Source organism: Marmota monax, unplaced genomic scaffold (assembly GCF_021218885.2).
Source record: "Marmota monax isolate L192 unplaced genomic scaffold, Marmota_monax_Labrador192_F-V1.1 WCK01_AAM20220418_F8-fsc00019, whole genome shotgun sequence".
Taxonomy (NCBI): Eukaryota; Metazoa; Chordata; class Mammalia; order Rodentia; family Sciuridae; genus Marmota; species Marmota monax.
The window spans coordinates 9,471,713-9,476,901 of record NW_026695242.1 but is presented as its reverse complement, the minus strand read 5'-3'; the positions used below and the strand labels follow the sequence as shown (position 1 = coordinate 9,476,901).

The 5,189-nt window shown below is 41.1% G+C and overlaps 1 pseudogene; it reads left to right on the top strand.

The window, feature by feature from the left end:
• Positions 1–414: 414 nt before the first annotated feature.
• Positions 415–4,864, top strand: LOC124075972 (protein MIS12 homolog; annotated as a pseudogene).
• Positions 4,865–5,189: the final 325 nt, after the last annotated feature.

The window sequence follows — 5,189 nt, the reverse complement described above, 5'->3', positions numbered from 1 at the left end:
GTGGCACTATATTAAGAACACATTGTCCTTTTGCATTTAGGAGTTTCGACTCTGCTTAATAATTAATCCTTCATCTGTTTTTTTTCTTCCCTCTCTTTCTTTCTTTCTTTCTTTCTTTCTGTATGCAGAAGCCATAAAATCTAATTACATTCTACTTATACATAAAAGATTCCCAAGCTTTTCGGGGGAAAAAAAAATAGTTTAGTTTTCATTCATTGAGGATGAGCTAGAGTGTACCAAGTTGTAAAAAAGTTAAGTCATTCAAGCTGGAATATTGAGGAACCAGCAGTGTTGCCCCTACTTGGCAGCTTGTGGTCCCCTAAAGGAGGTGGCGGGAAGCCTGTATGTGGTCGACTTTATCGCCACCATGGTCACTACAAGTTTTCATAATTGAGGACAGCAAAAGTAACTAAGATGTCAGTGGATCCAGTGACTATGGGGCCTAATTCTTTGGCTTCACACCATAAACTTGCATGTTTAGGATCTACGTTGCATTTCAAGACTGCCTGTTTGAAGTGATGCAGGCTCTTGAACAGGTTATTCTGAAGAAACTGGAGGGAATCCCAGGCTGTGAGATGAGCCCAGTCCAGCCAGATTTGTAAATGCACAAAGAAGTTTCTTTGCTTCATCAAAGGACATTTTCATAACCTTTTTGGTAAAATGGAACAGTTGTTTTCGCAGTTTGATTGTGTGTATTCCCCCAAATATCTTGCTTCCTAAAGATAAATGTCAGTAGGTGCATCATTATAATGAAGAAGAAACCCAGCTTCTCCAGAAAGAAATTGAAAAGTTACAGGAGAAGTATAAGACAAAATTAAGTACTAAGCAGTCCCTTCTCACAGAATTAGAAGAGCGAAAAATTGTTCAAGCCAAACTCAAATTAGACCTGGACTTAATTGAAAATGTTGAGCTTGAAAATGTTGAGAGAGATCATAGGACTAGTAATTTTAGGGAAAGTTTGAAGTCCCCGGACCAGAACTCTAGGAAACTCCAGAACATTAGAGACAAAGTGGAAAAGGAAAGCAAAAGACTGAAAATATCTTAATTTCTCAATAGTTAAAAGCAAAGAGCTTGGGCTGGGGCTGTTGCTCAGTGGTAGAGGCCCTTGTTTGATCCTCAGCACCACATAAAAATAAATAATAAATGAAATAAAGGTATTGTATCCATCTACAGCTAAAAATATTAATAAAAAATTAAAAACATAAAGAATTGGGCTGGGGTATACCTCAGTGGCAAAGTGCTTATCTCAAATATGAGAACCCCTGGTTTCTATTGCCAGTTCCAAAAAAGAAAAGTCAAACAGGCACGGTGGCACGCGCCTGAAATCCCAGCAACTCGGGAGGCTGAGGCAGGAGGATCGTGAGTTCAAAGCCAGCCTCAGCAATGAAGAAGCACTAAGCAACTCAGTGAGACCCTGTCTCTAAATAAAACTACAAAATAGGGCTGGGGATGAGGCTCAGTGTTTGAATGCCCCTGAGTTCAATCTCCGGTACTCACCCCCCAAAAAATTAAAAAAACCCACAAAGAGCCTTTAAAGAAATGGGTTTTATTTGTTCACTTTCTTAAGTTCCCCATCTGTTTCCCATTTTTTTTGGTTCACTCTTCTGAAGTATCTTTGTACTACCTTGAACAAGTTTGTGAAGCATCTGTTCATTAGAGACTTCTACTTAGTGGAAAAGAATTCTTTTTTAAAAAAATATTTATTTCTTTAGTTTTAGGTGGACACAGTATCTTCATTTCACATTTATGTGGTTCTGAGAATCAAACCTAGTGCCTCATGCACGCTAGGCAAGAGCACTACCACTTGAGCCACATCCCCAGCCTTGGAAAGGGATTCTTAGTAATGGCTCATTTGGGGGCATGATTAAAGAAGCAAAGCTACACCCCAAAATATTTTTTAAAGTTGTACCTGGATTATGAGCTCTTTGTGATCCTGATCTATGCCAGGGCAAGGTGATTAGAGAATCAAGCAGTCACCCTCCAGAGCACCTCATAATAAGGTAACTTGAGAGGCCTGGATGACTCCTGTTCAACAGAGATGGTGTAAACTGCCACAGACAGAGAAAGCAAACAGCTTTACATATGAGCCCCAAACTCAAGTACTTATTGCTATTGAAACTGCTTCGACATGAGCAATTCTCTTTCAGGCTTGGCAGCAGGGATTCGTTTATGTAATTACTTAAAGACAACTAATGATGACTGAATAATGGGAATAATCATGTTTAAGACCATATTTTTAGCAATAGGTTTTATTAGCACAAGCAATAAGATTATTTCCTAGAGTCAAGTCCCAGGACTGAATGTATCAGAATTATTTAGATATACATCCTTAGATGCAGATTTCCTGTCTCTCACCCAGACCTAATAAGAAAAACTGGAAATCCATATGCAACAAAATGAAACTGAATCCCTTTCTCTCGCCATGCACAAAAGTTAACTCAAAGTGGATCAAGGAGCTAGATATCAAATCAGAGACTCTGCGTCTGATAGAAGAAAAAGTTGGCTCCGATCTACATATTGTAGGGTCGGGCTCCAAATTCCTTAATAGGACACCCATAGCACAAAAGTTGATAACAAAAATCAACAAATGGGACTTACTTAAACTGAAAAGTTTTCTCTCAGCAAGAGAAACAATAAAAGAGGTAAATAGGGAGCCTACATCATGGGAACAAATTTTTACTCCTCACACTTCAGATAGAGCCCTAATATCCAGAGTATACAAAGAACTCAAAAAATTAAACAATAAGAAAACAAATAACCCAATCAACAAATGGGCCAAAGACCTGAACAGACACTTCTCAGAGGAGGACATACAATCAATCAACAAGTACATGAAAAAATGCTCACCATCTCTAGCAGTCAGAGAAATGCAAATCAAAACCACCCTAAGATACCATCTCACTCCAGTAAGATTGGCAGCCATTATGAAGTCAAACAACAACAAGTGCTAGAGAGGATGTGGGGAAAAGGGTACTCTTGTACATTGCTGGTGGGACTGCAAACTGGTGCAGCCAATCTGGAAAACAGTATGGAGACTCCTGGGAAAGCTGGGAATGGAACCACCATTTGACCCAGCTATTGCCCTTCTTGGACTTTTCCCTGAAGACCTTAAAAGAGCGTACTACAGGGATACTGCTACATCGATGTTCATAGCAGCACAATTCACAATTGCTAGACTGTGGAACCAACCCAGATGCCCTTCAATAGATGAATGGATAAAAAAAATGTGGCATTTATATACCATGGAGTATTACGCAGCACTAAAAAATGACAAAATCATAGAATTTGCAGGGAAATGGATGGCACTAGAGCAGATTATGCTTAGTGAAGCTAGCCAATCCCTAAAAAACAAATACCAAATGTCTTCTTTGATATAATGAGAGCAACTAAGAACAGAGCAGGGAGGAAGAGCAGGAAGAAAAGATTAACATTAAACAGATACATGAGGTGGGATGGAAAGGGAGAGAAAAGGGAAATTGCATGGTAATGGAGGGAGACCCTCATTGTTATACAAAATTACATATAAGAGGTTGTGAGGGGAATGGGAAAACAAACAAGGAGAGATATGAATTACAGTGGATGGGGTAGAGAGAGAAGATGGGAGGGGAGGGAGGGGGGATGGTAGAGGATAGGAAAGGTAGCAGAATACAACAGTTACTAATAGGGCATTATGTAAAAATGTGGATGTGTAACCGATGTGATTCTGCAATCTGTATTTGGGGTAAAATTGGGAGTTCATAACCAACTTGAATCTAATGTATGAAATATGATATGTCAAGAGCTTTATAATGTTTTGAACAACCAATAAAAAAAAAAAAAAGAAACTCTGGGGATGGGGATCTTAGAATCTGCATTTTAACAGAACCCTACACGATTTTTTTTTTGTTGGGGGAGAGTACTTGGGATTGAACTCAGGGACACTCAACCACTGAGCCACATCCCCAGCCCTTTTGTGTGTTTTATTTAGAGACAGGGTCTCACTGAGTTGCTTAGGGCCTCACTAAATTACAGAGATTGGCTTTGAATTTGATCCTCCTGCTTCAGCCTCCCAGCCTCTGAGATAACAGCCATGTACCACCAAGCCTGACCCATGTGATTCTCATATACCTCTCAATGCTAGAATCCCTGCTCTTGGAGTTAAGAAGCTAGAGGCTGAGTATATTGGGGCACTTTTATAGGAACAGGCATCCTGAACCAGAAAGTTATTCTGTGCCTTTGGTTCTCAAGGAGACCCCAGCCTGGAGACAGAGGGACAAAATGAACTTTCCTGGGAGCTTCAGTTCTCCCTTTTCTGGTGCTCTCTTCTCCTCTTACTGAGAGGAGCATTCTGCAGGGCTCCCACCTGGTGCTGAGTTTGGTAACCACAGCTCTGAGCACCCCTGGGGAGGTCTCCTGGGTGAAAGTAGGCACTCTCTAATAACTCCTGGGGAACACTCAGGGGAGGCAGGGAAAGGGAAAGAGGTCATTTGCTTAGGAACACAGAATAAGCAAGCAGCAATTCTTTGGGGATTTGAATGGAAATACCCAAACAGCTGCCCATGGTGTGGGATCAGCTAGTTACTCGCAAGATATAGTCAGGACCATTTCTCAGAACCTTTGGAGTAGAACAGATACTCCGGAATCCCCCAACTTCCACATCTCAAGAGGGCTGCATTCTGATGACCTCTGGCTAACATGAAAACAGAGTCCCTGCAATCTTTTCTCCAGTAGCAGACAGAGCCTCTGGTCCCTGGGGAAATCCCAAATGGAGCTGGGAGCAGTGGCCCACACCTGTCATCCCAGCAGCTTGGGAGGCTGAAGCGGAAGGATCTTGAGTTCAAAGCCAGCCTCAACAAAAGCAAGGCCCTAAGCAACTCAGTGAGACCCTGTCTCTAAATAAAATACAAAGTAGGGCTGGGGATGGGGCTCAGTGGTTGCGTGCCCCTGAGTGCAATCCCTGGTACCGGGAAAAAAAAAAAGATAAGGGATGTGCTGCAGTGGTAAAGCACCCCTGGATTTGGTCCTCAGTACCAAAAAAAAAAAAAAAAAAAAAAAAAAAAAGGAGGGGGAGTTATTTTATTCTAAATAATATCATCAATTTAAGAAATACCCTTGATAAAACAAAATAGTTTCAATGAGTTTAAAATGAAAAGTAACAGTCCCTAGTGGTATCCTTCCCTACTCCTCTCAACCTCTCCCAGGAAGGAACC